At 40.7% G+C, this 24170-nt stretch overlaps 1 protein-coding gene across 1 annotated transcript in view; it reads left to right on the forward strand.

Annotated features, from left to right (window-relative positions):
- LOC142385507 (caspase recruitment domain-containing protein 18-like) overlaps positions 1–24170 on the forward strand; it is a 179348-nt gene that overhangs the window by 118716 nt on the left and 36462 nt on the right. The window lies entirely within an intron of this gene.

Here is a 24170-nt window from a genome sequence, read left to right on the forward strand (position 1 = left end):
ATATGTGGGTCTGCGTTGTGTTGGTGTTGAAGGGGAACATTGACGAGGCATGCAGCTTCATGGAAGACTCTCCTTCTGAGTGACGGGAATGTGATAGCAAGTTCCTGCACCTTGAAACGGTACACGAAAATCTTATTTCACTCCTTGGCGATAGTTGTCTTTTGATCTGACGATTGTATCCTCCAAACAGAAATTCCTCGTTAGTATAATGGACAGTATCTCTGCTTGTCACGCGGAAGATAGGGATTCGATTCCCCGATGGGGAGAGCTTGTTTTTTTTTTTTCAGCTGCCTGCCATCAAGTGATGATCGCTTTGATACTCTCACCCATCTTCGGCCTAAATGTCAATAGCCCCCTTCAAATAGCCTAACATGAGGCCAGGTTGCTTCGGTCAAAAGCCCTTTCCCGTTTACGATGGTGTTAAAGGTGATAGAGAAAGGTTGGATGGGGCATTAATCCTTGTTCTGTGATGTGATATGTAGCCCGAAAAAAATTGGTTGGGTCTGTAATGGCTCAGAACCTCCCTAAAAGGCTCTCTGAAACAGCTATGTTACTATGCTGGGTTTAGAATGCGTTGTTTGCCCTCAGAGCTTATCTGGCAACCTCATTATGAAATGCAGGTAGGTGTTGGCGCAATTCGGTTGCCGTTGCTTGATTGGCTGCCCTTGCTCTCACTGAAAACAGAGTTATAGAGTAATACACTGACTGAAAAGAAAGCTCATTCCCTTTAGATCAGGGATGGGCAACTTCCATGATAAAGAGGGCCAACATTTTTTTAGCACTATCATTGGAGGGCCACATGACCACGAACTTTAAATAATTGGAGATGAAAGACGCTACAAATGATTCTCAATAAGAACACATTTTATATGAATTTATATCTGTATGTTTATTGCACCAATATACAACTATTTTCTGCATATAAATGCATTTTAACACGTCCTTAATAAGCAACAAAGACAAAACATTTGCTTAAAAAAAAAGAGCAAAAAGGAATTTGAACTCCTTCATAACAAAGAACAAACCTGAAGAGGTACTCTTCTTCCCATTTTGGCTGAAAAATGCGATTTTCTCGGTCAAGTTTTTTCTTTTTGCCACTGCTAGTGGCCATGGCTCTTGACTTTCCTATTCGCTGTTGCGGAAAAGTGGCCTGGGCCCCGCTATTGTTTGTGTGTGGCGTGCCCTCTATCGGTCAACAGTATAATTACAAGTTTTTTTTTTGTTTTTGTTTTTGTTTTTTTTTTAATTATTAAATTATTATTGATCTATTTGCGGCCATTGTTCAGTGTTCACTAACTAGGAATTTTCTGCGGCGTAAGGTGCAAAGATGTAACATAGGATATAATAATAAAAAATAAAGAATAAAAATATAGGTGTGTACAACAATACACAGTATCCAATATACAGAGCAACAACAGTGCAGCTTCGTTAGTGCAATTTTAATGATGGTAAAGTGACTGGGGCAGGTTATGAGGTGATTATGAAGTGTTCATAAGTCCAACTGCAAGGGGGAAAAAACTGGTTTTGTGACGGGAGGTTCTGGTCCGAATGGACCGAAGCCTCCTGCCCGAGGGGAGTGGTGCAAATAGAGAAGGGTCAGCTGTGATCCGACCTGCTCGCCCCATAGTCCTGGAGACGTGCAGCTGATCACCTTCTCAGCGGAGCGCACACCTCGCTGCAGTCTGTCTGTCCCTGTCGGAACTGACCATCTACTGAGCAAAATTCTGACTGAAGCCTGCCCGGAATCGTGCAAGCTTTGTGAAACTGTACTCCGTGAAATACGCAGCGCAAAGGAAAAGTCGGCGGTTGTATGTACTGGGGACGCTGTTAAAAATAAATAAAAGCCATTGATCGCGAACATTGCTTTCCGGGGGAAGAATATGTAACGATCGTTGTCCTCTTTCACAGCCATGGAAGGCTCACCTGTTTCTGTTTCTTGCCGAAGGGGCGTGTCTGAAACGGGGTGGCTGTGGATTTGGGTGTGGGGGGGCGATTGCTGAAAAAGTGACATCACTTTTTCACAAAAACGGATTGGCACTTTTTCTGGGGGATATTCAAAAAAGGGTAGTACTTGAAACAGAGGTTCTGACACTTGCTGGCACTTCGCGTGTACTCCCCACAGCAGGGATACTCAGAACTAACACCAAAAACGTGAAAAAGATGATTTTGATTCTCTATCCCCTTTAATGAAGTGAAAACTGAATTCAAGCAAATTGTATGCCATCATAAAAAATGGTCGCAAAGTACTTTTGATAACAAAAACAAATCATACTAAAATAAATGAACATACAATCCAGTTTAGTGGAAAGTTCTTTCATTTTTTTTATACACTACAGTCATAAAATCATAATTAAATGTAGTTTTATTTGGTAATAGAAATGTGTTTGACCTAATGGACCTAACAACATATACTGATAGTTAACAAGATGCCTCATGAATAATAAAGAGAAAACTAACTGCTTTATGTTCGAGAAATGGAAAACAACTGTTTAAAAACAATGCAATCATCTTTCTTAATGTTGTAATATAACCATTTCTATTCTATCAATTACAGATTGCCTGTGACTGCTGCAACCGGTGGTACCACCAATTCAATTCAATTCAATTCATTTTTATTTATATAGCGCCAAATACAACAAATGTCATCTCAAGGCACTTAGATAGTAAGTCCAATTCAAGCCAATTGGAATTCAATTAATTAATAATAATCATAATTCATAAAATAATCCAATTCGTTCATATAGAGCCAATTCAAAAACAATTTCCTAGCTAAGAAAACCAACAGATTGCACTGAAAACTTTTAGTTTTTCGGTCCAATCTCCCGGCCTGAGCAGCGTGCCTGAGGCGACTGTGGAGAGAAACGACTCCCTTTTAACAGGAAGAAACCTCTGGCAGAACCAGACTCAGGAAGGGTGGCCATCCGCCTCGACCAGCTGGGGTTTGAGAAGACAGAAAAAGGGGGGGGGAGGGGGGCAGGGGGCCACCGCGACGGCGGCACTGTAACACCATTCAAAGGATATCTGTTGGAACAGGGAAACACGAGTTAATGACCACAATAATATCACATATACATAAAGAGAGTAAAGTGAGGAAAGGTGTGTCAGATGAGGCCCCCCAGCAGTCTAGGCCTATAGCAGCTTAACTATGGGATGTTTCAGGATCACCTGAGCCATCCCTAACTATAAGCTTTATCAAAAAGGAAAGTTTTAAGCCTGGTCTTAAAAGTGGAAAGGGTGTCTGCTTCCCGGACATTTACTGGCAGCTTATTCCACAATTGAGGGGCCTGATAACTGAAGGCTCTGCCTCCCATTCTACTTTTAGAAACTCTGGGAACCTCAAGTAAACCTGCAGTTTGGGAACGAAGTGCTCTGTTAGGAAAATATCTTACAATGAGATCTTTAAGATATGATGGAGCTCGGTCATTAAGAGCTTTATATGTGAGGAGAAGAATCTTAAATTCTATTCTGAATTTAACAGGGAGCCAATGAAGAGAAGCTAAAACTGGAGAAATATGATCTCTGCTGTTAGTTCTCGTCAAAACTCTGGCTGCAGCATTTTGGATCAACTGAAGGCTTTTCAGAGAATATGTAGGACAGCCCAATAATAAAGAATTACAGTAGTCCAATCTTGAAGTAACAAATGCATGAATTAGTTTTTCTGCATCACTCTGAGACAAGATGTTCCTGATTTTAACAATATTACGAAGGTGAAAGAAGGCAGTCCTAGAAACCTGTTTTATATGCGAGTCAAATGATAAGTTCTGGTCAAAAATAACTCCAAGGTTCCTCACTGTAGAACTAGAAGCCAAGGAAATACCATCTAGAGTAACTATATAGCTAGACAATTTCTCCCTGAAACGCTCAGGTCCAAAGATAACGACTTCAGTTTTGTCTGAATTTAGCAGCAGACAGTTCTGACTCATCCAGGTCTTTATGTCTTTAAGACATGCTTGTAGTCTGACCAACCTATTGGTTTCATCTGGTTTTATAGATAAGTACAGCTGAGTATCATCAGCATAGCAATGGAAATTTATGCCATGCTGTCTAATAATGTTACCTAATGGAAGCATGTATAAAGTAAAAAGAATTGGTCCAAGCACAGAACCCTGGGGAACTCCATGACTTACTCTGGTGTGTGAGGAAGATTCTTCGTTTACAAGAACAAACTGAAATCTATCAGATAAATATGATTTAAACCAGCCTAATGCAGTTCCTTTAATCCCAATAACATGTTCAAGTCTGTGTAATAAGATACTGTGATCGACCGTATCAAATGCAGCACTGAGATCCAACAGGACAAGCACAGACACAAGTCCGCTATCAGAGGCTAAGAGGAGATCATTGGTAACTTTCAGCAGTGCTGTTTCTGTGCTATGATGCACTCTGAATCCTGACTGAAACTCTTCAAACAAATTATTTCTGTGTAAATGATCACAAAGCTGAGCTGCAACTATTTTTTCAAGAACTTTAGACATAAAAGGGAGATTGGATATAGGTCTATAATGAGCCAACACTTCTGAATCAAGAGTAGGTTTTTTAAGTAAAGGTTTAATTACAGCAACCTTAAAAGTCTGAGGTACATATCCTGTCAACAAAGACAGATTGATCAAATCCAATATGGAAGTGTCAATTAATGGGAAAACCTCCTTGAACAGTCTGGTTGGGATTGGGTCTAAAACACAAGTTGATGGTTTAGAAGAGACTATTGCTGTTGTTAGTTCAGAGAGATCAACTGGGCAGAAGCTGTCTAAATACAAATCAGGTTCTAAAGATACTTCTAAAGCTGCTGTACTTGATGATACATCACTGATAATAGTGGGAAGGACTCCATCAATCTTCTCTCTGATAGAAACAATTTTATTAATAAAGAAGCTCATGAAATCATCACTGCTGAGAGTTAAAGGAATAACTGGCTCAGCAGAGCTCGGACTCTTAGTCAGACTGGCTACAGTGCTGAAAAGAAACCTGGGATTATTCTTATTCTCTTCTATCAATGATGAATAATAAGCAGTTCTAGCTTTACGAAGGGCTTTCTTATACATTGTTAAACTATCTTTCCAGACTAACTGAGACTCTTCTAAATTAGAGGAACGCCACTGTCTCTCCAGCTTTCTTGCAGTCTGCTTTAAAGCACGCAGCTGTGAATTATACCAAGGAGCCAACCTCTTCTGACTGATTACCTTCCTTTTCAGAGGGGCAACATTGTCCAGTGCTGTACGCATTGAAACTATAGTGCTGTCAACAAGAGAGTCAAGTGCTGCTGGAGTAAAGTTTAGGTAGTCGTCCTCTGTCATATCTGCACATGGCAGTGAAGAAAAGGATGATGGAATTAATTCTTTAAATCTGGTTACAGCATCCTCTGATAGACACCTTCTATATGTAAATTTCTTCTCAGAAACTGTATAGTCAAGTAATGTAAACTCAAAGGTTATCAGAAAATGGTCAGATAAGACAGGGTTATGAGGGAACACTGTTAACTGTTCACTCTCAATGCCATAAGTCAGAACAAGATCAAGGGTGTGATTAAGGCAGTGAGTCGGTCCGTGACCAAGGTTGTGTAATGTCAACACAAGGAGAAACAGAACATTTTTCCTGTGAGATGTGCATTTAGGCCTTTTATTTATACTGTTTGAATCATAACTGAAGTTTAATAATTTTTCTGTTTTGAGATTGTTTTGTTGTTGAAAGTATTTTGCTTTCCTACCATACCTTTTTAGGTACACGATTTTGTTTAAAGAATGTACCATTTCTCTTTTTACTTAAAAACTACATAAAAATTGTTCATACATGTTTTACATTTCCCAAAGTTGAAATGCTATATTTATTTCTTTTAGTATCCTTTAAAAAATGATGAAAGTGAAAATATTGTAATAAAAACTAACATAAATTCTCAAAATACAAAGTGGAGAAATTAATGTATCACATAAAATAATAATCTTACACAGGATGAAATGGAAGTTTTATATCATTTGGAGAATATTTTGGGAAAGTAGACGGGGGGTGCAAATATCGGCAGGCTCAGAATTTGCCTTGCCAAAATATACACCCCCTGCTAACTCAGAGAAATAGAGAGTTAAGAAAGATATAACCTTTTGTAAACACTAGAGCTCACAGGAAAGCTTGGAATTCTTTTAAAGGATCATTACAACACAAAATTGGCATTTTCACCTGCCAAAAATTGATTGAAGGCCAAATACAGTTAATGAAAGGTGATTTCTGCCTAAATAGGACTTGATCTCATTCAAAAGCTTCATAATATAAACACTAGAGCTCACAGGACAGCTTGGAATTCTTTTAAAGGACCATTACAACACAAAATGGGCTTTTTCACCTGCCAAAAATTGATTCCTGCATTTAATTTGATACTGAAAAGGGCTTTCTTGCTCAAAATGACCCTGAGATCCAGGTGCAAAAGGCACACACATACATTATTTGGATTTATCAGAGACATTATTTGGGTTAGTACGATTCATATCCAATCACATTTGATCAACACGGGATCCACCGTGGGAAACTAGAAGAGATATATGCAAATTGTAACCGGAAATAAGGGGCTCTGTCTGACAGATTCCTGCGAGAGTTCTGTCTTACTGAGACCAGCATTTCAGTACTGCACATGTGACCAAATAAAGACTTCATTTTCACTTGAATTACTTCGGTCCGTTCTTGAGCCTCCTACTAAAAGAACCGAATCTAACACACCTGTGTTTTCCACAACAGAAACAGCAATGTGCTCTCTTATGGAGTTAACACCGGATGATGAATTGTCGAAGTCCAGAGGTAATCCACCCAAGACGCACTCTGCAAACTGTGAATAAGAGGTGGAATAATAGATTTATTATGAGAAATGGTAATCTTACAAGAAGTGTTTGAAATCTTTTGAACCACCCATTGACAGTAAAAACAGTAGCATGAGTTTTGTTTAATTTTAATTGATAAAAGTAACCCAATGTATGTAAAAGTGTAATGCCAGAACATTCTTAAACATGCTTGTGTGTAACATAAAACATAAAACATTTAAGGCAATGTTCAGAGTTAGTTTTTACCTATTTAATCAATAATGGATTCAACGTGATTGACACTATTGTCTATCAATTCACATTAAAATTTCAGATGTCTCATAAGAATCTAAATTACTGTCATTCTAATCCTTACACTAAGCTTCATCATGCAGTGATATGTACCTTCAATGCATAGGCTCCACAAGATGTGGCATCATGTTGCACTGGGTGAGGCATTGTTTCACACGCCCATCGGGATACATTTAGCCCCCTGTTTCTCATGAATGATCTAAAAACACAAATACATGTAATCTATATATGCAATAAAAATCAGTCAGACCTTACTTTAAATAATTAAATAGTTCAAATGTCCACAATGTAACTGCAATTTTAACAAAGTTCCTTACTGGTTGCAATCGCATTTAATATTGGAACAAAGCACAACAATGGAGAATGAGGAAGTAAAAACTGGATTTCAAAGGAAAGGAGATAACTTATAAGTAAAGAGAGTTTTGTAAAATCTGAATTCATTTTTATCACAGTACAGGGAAACGATATCAGTACAACCAACAATTATTAGCTTTATTTTTTTCTAATTTGCTTTAAAATTGTGATAGGAAAACAAAACATCAGGATATAATGAAGTAAGACTTTGAGAAAGGGACTTATCACAGCTGGAAGGGACGATTAAAAATGATGGGATAATTATATATAGCCTAGGAAAGGACTCTAATAACTTATGTAGCAGTAGGTGGATCACGTATATTTAAACCTGCTGACAGGCCTTAATTTTTTCAAAATGTATAATCTTTTTCTTTGAGTCTCTCAACTCCACATCTAAGACTTTCCCCATAGTAAATATATTAACCTGTCTATTTAAGTTTTATGTTAAAACTAATGTGAAAAAAATGTTATACTGTACTGACTTGTTCTGCTATATTGGCACATTTAACATCTTTTATCTAAACATTACTTAAATTTCACAGCGCTGTGCCCTAAGTCTGGCCAGTAATTATAGTAATTTTTTTTTTATCAATGTCTACTTCACTCTAATACACAGATTTTACTTTGTTGTCCATGATTTTTAACCTATTGTACTTAAAGTGTCAAATAAGAATTCATACAAAATTACCTTGTAACATTCTTGCAGTGATTTACAGATGTTTTTCTTTCAACCAGTGGATCCAGAAAAACTGTTTTTTTTCTCTGCTGGCAAGATCACCTAAATATAGAGTTAAAAATTAATTAATATACTGTAAGTGTAGCATTACAGTTCTTCAGCAATACTATGCAGACTGCATCAGCATGTGTACACACACACACCCACACACACTCTAAAAAAGAATGTGCTGGTGTTACACCGCTTGCACACATTGAAGACTTCAGTGGTGTAGAAAACGTAGAGTTTATTACTTCACCGGTGGGACAGGTAAACAGTGTTTCCCACAGATGTGAAGGCAATGTGTGGTGGTTGGCTGGGGGGGGCCCACCACCACATTTGTTAATGATAAAATACCACCCCCCACTGTCAGAGATCTGTAATGTGACATATATGTCACATTGGGAGTTAAGAACCTGGATAATTTCTCCATCAAGGAAAATTATGGGGGACGTAAGGATGTGTGACACAGGTGCGGCTTATCTGCAGATTTTCACATCTTCATTGTAAACAAATTAATAACATTAATTACACTGGTCGGACTGTTCAGCTCTGTTTCAGCAGGTTCAACCAACTCTGAGTCTATTCCTGATCTCTGAGTTGATCTACTCTGAGATAGAAAACTCTGAGTTTTCGGTTCCAGAAACGCTGACTCTGAGTAGATTCACCTTGAGTTTTGCGAGTGCGCCACAACTTTAAAAAGCCAGCATCAATGGAGCCCCGATTCGACGAGTCACCATGGCTCATACGGCGAGTTTCAACACGTTTTTATAAAGTGCAACACTGCTGCAGCAGCAAAAGTGTAAGTTTAAATGTAGTCCTTTGCAATCACAATAATATTACAAAACTGCTTGAATGGTAGCCCATTCATTTATTTCATTTAGGTGCAATCCCACGGGGGAGAAGCGCTCTTGGCATTAGTTTAAGATGAAATATAAAAACATTGGGCCTCATGCAAGAACATTTTCTTATTTTTATTCTAAATTTCTCTTACTTTTTTCGTAAGAAGGTCTCGTACGAACACGCCACGTCAGATTCAACAAGCGCTCTTAACTTCGGAAAAAGTGTGTAAACGACCTGCGTAAATGATGAATCACACCTGTGCGTATCTTAAGTTCACGTGCACGAGGATAGTAGATTTGCATACTCCACGCCCTAAATGATACCATATAAGGCTGTGCTTCCTCTCTCCTGTGCCAGGAAGTGTTGAGTGCTGAGAATACGGGCTCTGAGATTAAAGTTCTGCTTTCAGAGATCCAAAAAGGAAAATCTGTCATTTTAGCAGTGTCAGCAGTGGACGGGACCTGCTAAAGTGAAGAAATGGGAAGCAATTACGAGTGCTGTTAATACCATGTCAGCGAAATAAAAAAATAAATGGTTTGATATGAAAATGGCTTAAAAAAAACGTCTCGCCATGGGCAGGCGATCGATGACTGCAACTAAAGCCGTGCAATCAGTTGTTGCCTCATCATGATGGCACTTTGATGGGGTGGTCCATGAGGGGGGTCTTCTGGCACCACACCTTCTGGTCTGCCTGGGCTGGTTCAGGTTGTAGGAGACCCTCGTTCATGGCAATATTGCGCAAATCTGGCATGCCTCCTCTGGGCTATTTTGCCCCCCAGCTGTATCGAGACACACCCACCTGGCCTTCAGCAGTGCGCTCCACAACGGCACGGATGTTTTGATGCGTATATGTCTCGTGCTCCAATTATGATTGGCAGTCCAGCCACGGCATGAAAGTCCCTCTTAATTTGTACTTGTTGGACAGCGGCGTATGGGAATTTGATGTACCATGGTTGATAAACTGATGAGAGCTTTGATGACCAAGGGGAGCGCACGACTCACAGAGGACTGGGACACCCCCGATCTGTCTCCAATCTCCCTCTGAAAGGTTCCCGTGGCCAAAAATCCAAGGGTGGTGAGGACCTGGACGTGTGGTGGAATTGGGTTTGATCGGCGTGTTTCTCTCTGGAGTTGTGGCTCTAGCAATTAAGCTGCATATTTGCAGCAGCACAGTTCTTGGCAATCTGAATCGCGATCTCAGCCATTCGTCTGTCTCCACACGCTCTCTTCCAAGAGCCTGACGCACTAAGGCATCCAAAAGTCGCAAGTCAGCCGCTGGTTACGCTTCCCGTTATATACAGATTCAAATTAACCTTCGATTAGTGCATATTTGAAGTCAAACAGAATAATGTCAGCATCATTGTTGGGTATAATGTATATATTTATTTATGTTTTCTTCAAAGTAATTAAATATACAATCCATTAGTCAAGCAAACTTGATTTGAATAACAGCGGACTATTTTACGAAACTCCTACGACAGCTCTGGATCACTCGTAAATTCTGTTCGTACCTGAAAGAAAACGTAAAATACGAAAAGACTGGTGAATGCGCAAATTCTCTTAAATCACTCGTACGGACGATTTAAGAACAAATCTGTGCGTACGAACGCTTCTTGCATGAGGCCCATTGTTCAAACAGGTGAGACCTCGGCATGGAGGTACCTCATTTTGATCATGTTTTACACTGTAAAGTAAATATTAAGTGGCTGTTTGACTGTGCAGTTATTTTATTCCCAACATAATGCTGTTTTCACACACATAAACTATGTCTTATCATCTATATCATGTTCTGTTAAATAATTAAGCCTATGTAAACTAACACAGACTTCTACTCAGCCAACAGAAAGAAGGCAGATGCCCGTAAAACGGGTGGTGCCCAGCACCGCCACCTCTAACGGGAGGGCAGTGGCTGAGGGAGTCCACCCCAAAGAGACGAGTGTCTTTATAGAATATAATAGGCCTATCTATGTCTTTTTTAAGCCTATTCATACAAATATTTATTTGTCTTTTATGTCTTTTTTTTTTCTTTTGTCCCAACAAAATTCTGATGGTGCCGCTCAAAAAGATAATTATCTGTAAATGCAAAAATCTATGCGCGGTCTGATAACCATCTCCGACGAATATTTATTTCTCTGCGCAATAATGCTGCACCTTCATCCACGGGATCGTTGTCGAAAGGACATGTTCGTGAAAAAAGTCGCCTCCTACTGTGCCTAATGCACTTCCAGAAGTAGAAGAACTCGCTCTGCTGACTGAATGAATGAGGAAATCAAATGTGGCTGAAAGAGGGCGGAGACAGAAAGAAACTCAAGGTTTCTTGAGGAAAACCTGGTCCCGACCAGGTTAGGTTCAGAGAGTCTGTTAGTCGGGTAACTGACCGTGAGGTTAAGTTACCTCTCTTTCTGAAACAGGCTAGAGTTACCCCTCTTACTCGGGGTTGAGTTACCTCCCTTTGTGAAACGGAAAACTCAGAGTTTCCTTAATTTCAGGGTTAATAAACTCAGAGTTTTCACTAAACCTGCTTCGTGAAACTGACCTCTGCTGTAGATCAGGCTTCAGCAGTGTGTAGGCCACGCACACGGAGCGCTGAAGATAAAGAACAAAAAAATGTTGCTGTTTCTGTTAAAAAAAATCTAATCCCAGAGATTTACAAGTGTCCAGAAGCTATCGCAGGTCGGCTCACATGGAAAAAAGGGGAAAAAAATCACAATAAAATCAATAAAATATGCAAAGCAAGCAGAGAGCAGGTAGAGTAAGCTTTCGCAGGACGAAGCAGTAAGCAGATTCCATCCCACTACAATGACTTTATCTGTACTCAGCACTAACTGGGATAAAAACTCTGAGAATTCAGACAGAAACTCAGAATAAGGGCCAGGTGGACGATACACAACAACAAACACAAGAGGTTTTTGGGATTTCCACTTTGCGTGGGAAAAACTGAGAATCAGAGATTCAAAAGAGCTCAAACTAATCTTGGGTCTGGGACTGATTAGTAACCCTGATCTGAAAATAGCTGCCACTCCTCCTCCTCTGCCTGTGGTTCGAGGAACGTGAACATTTAAACAGTCAGAGGGAGTTGATTCATTAATGCTAACATGATCCTCCTGCTGCAGCCAGGTTTCTGTAAGACAAAATATATCAATATGATGATCACAAATCAACTCATTCACTAACAGAGACTTTGAAAGGAGAGATCTGATATTCAGCAAACCACATTTAATAGTTTGTTTTTGTTCAGTTAAAGTTTTTGTTTTAATAATTTCTTTTTGCACAAGAGGATTTGCTCCTTTTGTGTTAATTGATTGGGGGGGTAGCAGCAGGTGGGAAGCTGCAGAGAAGTGTGTAAGACTACAACTCTGCATCCTGGTCTGAGCCCTGGGTTGTCATGTTTTAGGGTGACAAATAAATTCGTCCATATTTCTAGAAATGAGAGCTGCTCCTTCCAAAGTGGGATGGATGCCGTCTCTCCTCATCAGACCAGGTTTTCTCCAGAAAGATTGCCAATTATCTATGTAGCCCACGTTGTTTGCTGGACACCATCTAGACAACCAGCGATTGTAGGACGACATGCGGCTAAACATGTCATCACTGGTCAGATTTTTTACTCTGAGCTGGATTTTATCCCACATATTAGAAATGTAACAGAAATAGAATGTAATAGAAATATAAGACAGGATTTTATCATCTTAAAAATATTGCCAGAGTTCACCCATTTCTCTCTCTTGCCAGCACGGAGGTGCTGATGCATGCTTTTATTTCTAGTAGAATAGATTATTGCAATGCCCTGCTCTCTGGTCTTCCCAAAAAAAGTATTTCTTACCTACAATTACTACAGAATCAACTGCACGTGTGCTGACGAGGACCAGAGGGCGGGAACACATGACACCAGGTTTAAAACCGCTGCATTGGCTCCCCGTCCGTTTGACGATTGATTTTAAGGTTCTTTCAGTTGTTTATAAATGTCTTAATGGTCTTATTTTTCTGATCCGCTTTTAAATTATTGGCCCTCGCGGACCCTGAAGTCCTCTGGTACCGGCCTTTTAGTTGTTCCTAAAGTTGGAACAAAAACTTATGGTGAGACGTCATTCCATTATTATGGACCTGCCAGAGAACCTCAGGGCTGCAGAGGTTGATGTTTTTAAAAAGAGGCTCAATACCTACCTTTTTAGTTTAGCTTTCAGCTGTATTTTATTTCATTTATTAATTTGGGTTTAGTTTACTTTCATCCATTATTTTAAACAGGGCTGGGCGAGTCAACTTGTCATTATCGCATTAACTCATTCATTAGACACCGAGAGGTGGAGGTGTCGATCACATTGTACCTCAAATAAAATTATATCCAAGACTTGTGGAAAGAAGTAGAATGATTTAAAAGTGAATAAAGCTGCAAGCAGCAGGAGGAAGCAGAGACGTCTGCACTCTTCAGAAGCAGGAAGTAAAAACCATTGCAGGCGCCTACATCTTCATCACCATTTAAAAAATTTTGGCATAATATTTTACTTTCAGATGACTCCACAAGACAAACTAAAAATACAGAGACAGCTGTACACAGTTTTAGCTTTAACAGTCACTGCTCCTCCCCATGTGGAAAAAAGGCATTGCAGCTCACTTCCTTGATTAAGGACATTACTACTTTGTTGTTATGGCTGGGGGTGGTGTTACTTGGCTGAAAACTGGATAGGACCCTGCTGGCAACAGGCTGTACAGAGCCATCATTTTGAGTAGCTGCATCTATAAGAATATGCAGCTCCAACTTAAATCCATTTCCAAACATCACAAGATGTTTCTCCCTGGTTCCCTTCCTTAGGAAGGCCTTGGACAGCCACCCTTCCAGCGAGACAAATAAATAAATTATTCAGAGCCAAGGAATTGGTTTCAGCAGCACATATTGTACAATACCACTGTTTTATTTAAAAAGAGGTTCAGGCTGGCAAGTTAGACTGCTTCATGACAGCCGCCTCAGACGACAGCTTCTTCCGTCGGATTGGCGGCGGCCACTGCTGCGGCAGCTTCTTCCGTCGGATTGGCGGCGGCCACTGCTGCGGCAGCTGCTGCGGCAGCTTCTTCCGTCGGATTGGCGGCCGCAACCGCCACTGCTGCGGCAGCTTCTTCCGTCGGATTGGCGGCCGCAACCGCCACTGCTGCGGCAGCTTCTTCCGTCGGATTGGCGGCGGCCGCAACCGCCACTGCTGCGGCAGCTTCTTCCGTCGGATTGGCGGCGGCCGCAACCGCCACTGCTGCGGCAGCTTCTTCCGTCGGATTGGCGGCCGCAACCGCCACTGCAGGTTCTGTCGGATTGGCGGCCGCAACCGCCACTGCTGCGGCAGCTTCTTCCGTCGGATTGGCGGCCGCAACCGCCACGGCAGGTTCTGTCGGATTGGCGGCGACAGCCAGAGAAACATTCACTTCTCTTTTAGCCTTCAGATTTACTTGTGAGATGTCAGCTTGCTTATATGTCATGTCGCCAATGGATGCAGCAGCTTTAACTTCTTTGCTTTCCATTAAGACTGCAAAAAAGTTCAAAAGTGGATTAAGAAATATAGACAAGTTAGCCATAAACAGAAAATGCAAAGACTTCAGACCTGCCCCAATATATGGCATTAAACTCAGTTTAGTTACTTTTCTTGCAGTGTGACAAAGCTTTAAAGGGCTTTACCATATCCTGACACGTACTATACAACTATGCAGAAGTCAAGTAAACAGCAGCAGATTGAAACAGATCACTGTTCAGACAGAAGTCTTCTGAAAACCATTTTCCAGTCGATGCTCAAACGCAGTTTATAAAGTTTCACCACCCAAGGAAGACTCAAACTCATTTTGCATACCTTCTTTTGAGTTCTTCCCCAACATGGAATCCATTGGCTGGACAAGTTCAAGGGGTTTCCTTGAAGACAAGTCTATGACACAAAAGGCATTGAGTTACTATGAAATCCTACAGCTTTAAAACATTTCTTACAGCTGTCCTTACCGCTTTGCTTTTTCTGAAACTTATTGGCAGCTCCATGATTCATCCCAACTATTGGCCAAGATGATCCTATGGAGAGAGCATATTTTGCACACATGCTAATCGTGAGACAGAACAACAGACACAATCCAGTTTTAGGACTTAATACCAAAAAGAGCAGACAAAATGAAAAACCTTTGGCCAGCCAAGCCGTCAGCACAGAAATCAGCAGGACTCCAACAGCTCCCATTGTTCCAGTCAGCAAACAACATCCCAACCCACCTGTGAGGTTTAAATCAGCTCCTCGTGGAGGTGACACAGCTGTTGCTCATCAGGTATAATTAGATTTAGAAGATTCAGGGCTTATTCAGATAATAGTGAATTAAAAATACCAAAAGTGGATTTAAATTGTAGTATTGAGGATTTTAATCTTTATATATGTAATGCTATTGTAGAAGTGGCTAGTCAAAGTATAAGGATAAAAGGTGGGAAAAAGGAAAGGAAGTTGGTACCATGGTGGACATTAGAATGTACTGCAGCTATTGAAGAAACAAAATAAAGCCTTTAAAGTATTAAAAAGAAATCATAGCCCTCAGAATTTGAATGAATACAAAAAATTGCAAGCAAAGGTAAGAAAAACTGTTAAAAATGATTAAAAGAATGAAAGGAATTAAAAGAGTGAATGGATATCGAATTTTAAATAATGGAGAAACAACAGCAGTGAAAAATAAAGATAAGGCAGAGATGTTGAGAAAAGTGTTTGTTAGAATTCATAGTTCTGAAAATATCAGTGTAGTAGGGCGAGAAAAGACAATTCTGGAAAATAAGGAGTTATTGGAGAAAATGGTCGAATCGAATGATTTTTGAATATGTCATTTACAATAATGGAATTGAATAGGGCAGTTTAAAAATATAAATTATCAGCTTCAGGAAAGATCAGATTTGTTATGTAATGGTAAGTAATTTAAGTGAATTTTCTGAGAATATTTGATTGGAATTGTATTATTGAATTTGGGAGGAGGGAAAATTACCAAAAAGTTGGAAAGAAGCTGTGGTTATACCAATTAGAAAGCCAGGAAAAGATGAATCAAAACCAAAAATAAAAAATTATAGACCAAGAGCTTTAACATCCAATATATGTAAAATAATGGAGAGAATGATAAATGAAAGATTGTTATATTATATAGAAAGTAAAGGACTTATATCAAAGGTTCAAAGTGGATTTAGGAGAGGGAGGAGTACAATGGATCCAGTAATATGTCTAGAGAATGAAATAAGAAAGGCTCAAGTAAATAAAGAGAGTGTTGTAGCAGTATTTTTTTATATTGAAAGAGCGTATGATATGATGTGGAGAGAAGGGTTATTAGTTCAAATTAGAAGAATGGGTATAAATGGTTGTATGTTTAAATGATTAAAAAAAATTAGAAGGAAGAAAAATACAAGTGAGAATAGGGAAGGTATATTCTGAGAATTTTAACATAGAAAGCACAGTAAGTCCATTATTATTTTCTGTGATATGTTTAAGGCCTCTCACCAGAAGAGCACCTAAAAGATTTCTGAGGAGTGTGGACATAAATCCCGCCACATTTTACCTGGAAAGCAAGCCCTTTATAATTTGACCTAATTTGCCTTCCACATTTGGGTATATACTGAAGAGATTGTAATAACCCCAACCCTAAATTTGACTTGTCCTAAGTGCAATTGCTTTTGTTTCGCCCAATTTTAAATTAAACAACCTCAAACATCCCTACATGAAACCACATTTAGATAATAATGATTCTATTTTTGTGAAAGGGGGATGAATTCATATCCTCTGTACACATAGCCTAGCTTTACATTAACCTGTTTTATTAATGTTTGCAGATGAGTAAGACACGGAAACCTGATGCTTACTGGAGGGACATCTGTGTAAAATGTGCCCAGGGCCAATACCACTTCTCTACTGGCAAACTTCCAGGGGCCAAGAAGTGGAAAAGGGCCCTGGAGAAAATTGATGCTTGTCCCCTGCAGAACCACACAAAGGATCTGTTCGGGGGATGCCTTCTGTGCTCCTGTGGGTTCCACAAGGTATTTGAAATGATTTATTAAGTCCTGATAAGCCACTGCAGCATGTGGATTTATTTATTGAACAATATATATCTGCACAATTCTGGAGAAAACTGTGAGTGTAGGATTCTGAGTTGCATGTAGCACAGCCTTGTCAGCCAAGGAGGAGGAGGAAATAGTCCACCGCTACACAGCTCTCCATGCCATGGACAAGAAGCCTTCAGGTTACAAAATAGTAATTATTTTGTGCACCAGAATTAAACATACATTCCATGGGCTGAATGAAGAATATGGATGTCTCTTTCACCATTTAGCTACACCCAGAAGGCTAGGAAGAAAGCGCGGGCATCAGGAGGACCGTGGAGAGCACCGAGGAAGCCGAGTGGCTCTGCTCCTGGACAGCAGGCGGCAGAGAGGTGCTTTCTATCATTTTGGTTCAATGCAAATCATTGACTAAGAGACAGCACATGTAATTAAGTGTAAATTACTTTATTGCAATCCCTACTGACATTGTCACTTGGTTTTTCGTGGCTTTACAACCTTGTTCACGGTCCAGATCATATCACACTTCTCTCCCACAGACTGTACATGACTCACGGCCAAGCAGCCCGGGACCCCGAAGTCCACAGGGTCAGTGAGTGTGTCTGCCTCAGACTAGTGATGTGTCGGTCGCGAACGATCCGGCTCTTTGAAGTGAACGACAGGAACTGGCTCCACAATGGGAGCCGTTTTGGGATCCTATTTGGGAGCCATTTTTTTTTTTCTTTCAGTATCTCGCTGTCTCGCTTGTGCTCTGCAAGTGCCACAGAGCCGACAGTTTTGTCCCCACGTCGGTTTTTTTGTCCTTCATACCTCGCTGTCTCTCCCACCCCCCTCCCCCTCCCCCTCCCCCTCACTCTGCTCTGCTTCTGCCAGTGCTAGACGGAGAGTTTTTTTCCTCGGTCTCCACTGCCCTCATGGAAGCGTGTGCTCCACACATCTGACTAATCACACGCAGCTTTCAATTAATAAGGTGACGGGGCTGCTTTTATACTTTTTCGTACTGTGGTGGGTATTTGTATTTAATACAGTGAGTTCTTCATCTCTAGTGGTTCAAAACTTGTGTTGTTCACATGGTTTTTATCCTTCATAGTTTTATACTTTAATTTAATAGCACTGAAAGTGATACTTGTATTATGGTGCCTTTTTGTTATGAAGCTGCTTTAATACTTTTTCGTACTGTGGTGAGTATTTGTAACACAGTGAGTTCTCCATCTCTAGGCCTAGTAGTTCAAAACTGGTGTTGTTCACATGGTCTTTTTTTATCCTTCATAGTTTTATACTTTAATTGAATAGCACTGTATTTGATATTTGTATTGTGGCACCTTTTTTGTTATGAAGCTGCTTTGATACGTTTTGGTATTGTGGTGGGTGTTTGTATTTATAACCGTTTAATTTATTTTAAGTTATTTTTGTGGAAGTGGTGCTATTTTGTGATAATTTAATTGGTTATAATAACTGTTATGCAGCATTTTTACTCATCATAAGTGCTTAACAATGTCAATAATGAAACAAAATGTTATAAAATTAGGTTTAAGCTATTAATTAATTAATAATGTAAAAATATATATATGAGGAGCCGTTTGGGAGCCGAAAGAGCCGGCTCTCCACAGTAAGAAGAGCCATTAGAGCCGCATCTCGAAAAAGAGCCGAAAATCCCATCACTACCTCAGACTGGCCAAGGAGTTCCAGCAGTCACACAACAGGCCCAAGGACATGAAGGGGAAAACCCTGCCCACCCCTCAGTCCACTGTGAGTGTGTACAGCCACATTAGACAGCTGCTGGAGGACAGCAGGGTTGTCCTGGTCCAGACGACGCTGGCTCTGGTGCCGGTGAACAACACCACGGTCTCTGCATGGTATGTGTTATTTCATTTACCTTCCCCATACAGCTAAGACAGTATATACTGTATATACATGTATATAAATATTTAACCTCAAGAAAAACCAAGAAAACCCTCCACCTGCATGCTTGTTAGAAAATATGTAATACACTGTATGTAATAACCTTAGGGAGGGAGGATAGGCTTACACATATAAAATAATGAATGTTTGTCTTGTAAGCTGCTTAGGAGGGACAAGAGGAAGGACGGTAACATGCTGCTGAAAGGTACAGTTCTCCCTCAACAGCTGCACCTGGCCATGGAGCCTCTCCCTCCAATCAGCACTCTCCCGGCTGCCCCTGTGCAACATGCACACGAACAGATGACCTTTGACCTCCTCAGTTCCCTCCACAATTTGGGCCAGCTCCGTTCCAGCAAGCTCCCTTTTCATATGCTCCCCCATTTCTCCACTTTCCATCTACACATGCTCCTCCTTTTTCTCAGGCTCCTCAACCACAAGCTCCTCCGGAGTGCCTTCCAGGTGCCCAGCCAAGGCAACCTGCCTGGAGGCTGAACAAAGCTGCCCAGGAGGATGAGGAGCGAATGGCAAGGGGGGAACAGCCACGGAAGAGGCTGAAAAAGGAGAAATACCACTACACCTGCAAAGTGTGTGGCCAGGACAAAAACAAACAGACTGGACACACCCAGCTAAAGGGGCGGTGGTACTGTCCAGAGTCAGGACAGACCCTGGATGACTGGAGGAAGAGTGGAGGCCTATAGTCACCATTACTTCGCTCTCTCTGTTGTTTGTCTGTGTGTCTGTTGGCGTGGATATATGACAGGGCCAGAGCTTAGGTGTGTGTGTGTGTGTGTGCGTGTGTGTGTGTGTGTGCGTGTGTTTGTGTGTGTGTGTGTGAGAGAGTGCCAAAAGTTCTGTTCTGTTCGGTTCGGTTCTGTTTCAGTGAGACAGGAGGGACGTAACATACTTTATAACAGAATCTTCTTGAATAACAGGACAGTGAGTGTCATCCACTGAATGTGATTGTGAAAACCAAAGCCAGAATCATTTACATTTATTCACAAAACACAACACTCTTTGCTGCTCAATCTGGAATTTGTTTTATTCATTTGTGCTGCACAGATGTAGTCTCTCAAATAATTGAGATTACAATAAAGAAGGAGGGGAAACATGATAGGGAGTTAATTACATTTACAGTTGTAGACTGTTAATACTGTTTTAACTTTAAATGTAGCATATGGCAATTTGAGTTAATAATTTTAATATTGTATCATATTCATTTCATCATATTAAATGCATTCATGTGCGTAATTGCATACTCACAGGGTTATTACTTTGGTGATTTGTATGGAAAAAGAGTTTCTGTGTTAAAAATGACTACATTACCCAAAATACATTGCGAGACGAGAGCGCAAGCTAAGATGCAAGTGATATGTATCCCGCAAGAGACATGACAATTAAAGTGATGATAAACCTTGCAATAAGTGCAGAACTGTGTGTCAACAATGTTGAGAAGATAGAAGAGTAGATAAAAAGAATATAAAGTGGATGTTCTCCTCCTTTTGGTGTTGTTCACATGGTCTTTTTTTTATCCTTCATAGTTTTATACTTTAGTTTAATAGAACTGTATTTGATATTTGTATTGTGGCACCTTTTTTGTCATGAAGCTGCTTTGATACTTTTTCGTATTGTGGTGAGTGTTTGTATTTTATCTGTTTAATTTATTTTAAGTTATTTTTGTGGAAGTGGTGCTATTTTGTGATAATTTAATTGGTTATAATAAAACTTTTATTTATAAAGCATTGTTATGCAGCATTTTTACTCATCATAAGTGCTTAACAATGTCAATAATGAAACAAAATGTTACAAAATTAGGTTTAAGCTATTAATAATTAATAATGTAAAAATATATATGGGGAGCCGTTTGGGAGCCGAAAGAGCCGGCTCTCCACAGTAAGAAGAGCCATTAGAGCCGCATCTCGAAAAAGAGCCGAAAATCCCATCTGAGGTGTGTAGCAGAGTGGCGCAGCGGAAGCGTGCTGGGCCCATAACCCAGAGGTCAATAGACCAAAACCATCCTCTGCTATTTATGAATTTTCAAATCAAACTTGACATCTCTCATTAAAAAACCTGTAAAAGATGATGTAACACTCATAGCATCATAGTTGACACTTGACCAACTCTGAAAACCTTTCTACACACTCTTAATTCAAACTAGTTTGGTGTGCTCACGAGTGTTCTCAAAAGTCCACTTTTCTGATATAAGTAAAAAATAAGAATTATTGTTGTCAAAAGACTGAAATCTTTCACTTTTGTTAAATGGATTAGAGGATCGTTTACCCGATTTCTTTAAGTTGTGTTTTTTATTTTGAATAGTCACGTGGATAAGGCACTGGCCTCCTAAAGCTGGGCACACACTGTGCAATTTTTGGCCCGATGTCGACAAGACTTTCACTCGTGCAACTATTTTGGAGATCGGACCAAGTTTTGGCTCAATCGTGCGTCTCGCATCGTGTAGTATACATGGGGTAACAACAAACGATTAAGCCCTCCCGACCACCTCCCGATTGTTCGGATGAAAATCAAACTTGTTTGAAATCCTGGTCGCCGCTCGTGAGGCTCTCGCACAGTTGAAGCAGTTGCACGTGGCGATTGACCTCATCCTGTCACACTACGCAGAGCCAAGCAGAATGTCCAGCAAAGAGGTGTTCTTTTGCTGGGGACTGGCTGAGTGCTCCTGCTCAATCGTTTCCAGTTGTTGCTTGGCTCTTTTGATATAAATTATCAGAGCCTGAATTTGTACTTGTACCTTCAAAGCATCCTCGGGTGACAGGAACTTCATCCTACGAAAGCGGGGCTCAAGGGCAGCAGCAATGATGGCCACATTTTGTCCATTCTCTTTGAAAGCAGACTCAGACTCCCACCTTGCCTTCATCTCTTGGTCTGCAGCAATCTGAAAAGAGTTCACAGCAGCAGACTTGTATGTGGTTTTCTTTGTAGACTTATGGAGACCCTTCAGCAGTGGAGGTAAAACAGATATTGTGACATAGGACTCTCCACTGAGAAAAACAGTGGCCTGTTCGAAAGGCTTGAGGACCTGCTCCAGTTCCTCTAGTAAGATCCACTGATCATTCCTCAAATCCATGTATTGCTTCCCACGCTGTGTAACGTCTGGGTCAGAAAGTGTTGCGACCACCGGCCACCGTTGTTCCAAAAGGCTACTCACCATATAGTATGAGCTGTTCCATCTTACAGACACATCCTGGAGCAGGGTATGCTCAGCTGTACCCCACTATTTTTGTTTCTGTTTCAGCTTGCTGCTAGCCGGCTCACTTTTCTTGAAATGCTTCACAAGAGACCATGCAGCCCCGAGTGTCCTGTCGATCATGGGGTTGTTCTTCAAGGCATGATTTACCACCAACTGAAGCGTATGGCCGGCACAACCATGTGATGCTACCCCATGTTTCTCCTCTAGGATGCGAAGAGCTGCAACAACATTTGCTGCGTTATCATGTACAATCGCCAGTCCATCATCTCGAAGGGAGAAATCAAATTTATCTGCCACCATCTCAACCCAAGAGGCAATATTTTCAGCAGTGTGGCGCTCCTCAAGCGGCATTGTAGTTAAGCTAAACGAGGTCAGCTCCTAATTTTCATTAATGAAATGACAGGTGACACCTAAATATGCCTCAGTGGTCAGACTGGTCCAAGCATCAGTTGTTAGGGATAGTTTGGAAATGCTTTTTTTCTAGTTCACTTTTCACTTTGTCCATGGTAACCATATACTTCTTCTCCATTAAGTCAGTGAAGTGGCGCCTGGATGGAAGGGTGTATCCTCAGTGGAAAGTGTTTATCATTTCACGGAAGCCTTCACCTTCAACAATCGCAAGGGGCCTCATGTCCTTCACAATCATAGAGACGATCCTGTTTGTGTACACACTAGCCTCCTGGGGTGTGCAAGGTGCCTGGTTCTTTTTATGAAAAAAGTCCGCCACACTGCTTTCCTTACTCCTGTAAAGGCAAAAAACATAAAGTACATGAATATTCACAGCAGCAAATCAAAAATATAGCATCGTCCACATCATTGCTGTTATTATGATACATTTAGCTAACAGTAGGCTATACTACAGCCATCTCAGAGGCTCAACTTAAAAAAATATTTATGTAATTTAAATTGTCAACTTGTAATGCGTGTTTACTACTTGGATCTGGTTGCTACTAGATCATGGAATTTCGACAGTCAACAGGTAGACTAGATCTACATAATGGCAGAGTATAAAATCCACCGTCTGGTGTTAGCAAATAGATAACACAGAAGAAACATGTCGGGACTGGTAGCGCTAACAGCTTTAAACTAGGCAAACATGGGACCTGTTCTAGTCGTAATTAAAAGACGTAAATTTTACGCCGGGAATATAACTAGACAACAACTCAACAGTCTAACGTAGCGTTTATTCAGAGAGGATCTTGAAATTAACAGAACTTACGGTGTTTTGCTGCCATCCTGACGAGCTCCAGGGTGCTTTCGTTTTAAGTGTTCGTGCATCGCTGATGTACTGCTGTGGTACGCCAAATTAAATTTGCATAGTCTGCAAACAACCACATTGTTAGCAGCATTAAGGTTGAAAAATTCCCAGACTTTGGAAGACCGTGTGCGTGATTTTTTAGCTATATGCTCTTCAGTGCTCCAACTACTGCTTGCCGCCGCCATCGTTATGAATTCTTCTTCTTCCGTTTTAAACTAAGGCATCTACACCGATTGGCGACTCTGGTGCATATTTACTGCCACCGCTGGACTGGAGTGAGAGTTCATCTAGTAGGTCGTTTGGAACGGGGACTTCAACCAAAAAAAAATAAAAATTAGCGACGCATAAAATGCAAATTATTCATGTCGACGAATTTATGACGTCGAATAAGTCGAATACGTCGACTATTTGACCCAGCTCTAGTGCCAAAGCATGCTGAGCTGTTTGATGAGATATATTACAATTGTATTGTAACTGGTAATCTTGCTGTATAGCACCTCCTACTTTTTGGTTCAAGTTTGACATAGATCAGCAGCAGTTCACTCGAGTCCCATCACGTAAAAATACAGAACGCTTGCATCTACCGCCATGAGGGGGCAGTCAAGCTCGAAGCCACGCCCACTGCCAACAAAAGCCAGGCAGAGTCTCTATGGCGCAACTGTTAGCGCGTTCGGCTGTTAACCGAAAGGTTGGTGGTTCAAGCCCACCCAGGGACGTTCTGACTTATGGGTATAACGTGAGTTAAAGTAAACATTCTGCCGCCAAAATGC

This window comes from Odontesthes bonariensis, chromosome 8 (genome assembly GCF_027942865.1).
Source record: "Odontesthes bonariensis isolate fOdoBon6 chromosome 8, fOdoBon6.hap1, whole genome shotgun sequence".
NCBI lineage: Eukaryota > Metazoa > Chordata > Actinopteri > Atheriniformes > Atherinopsidae > Odontesthes > Odontesthes bonariensis.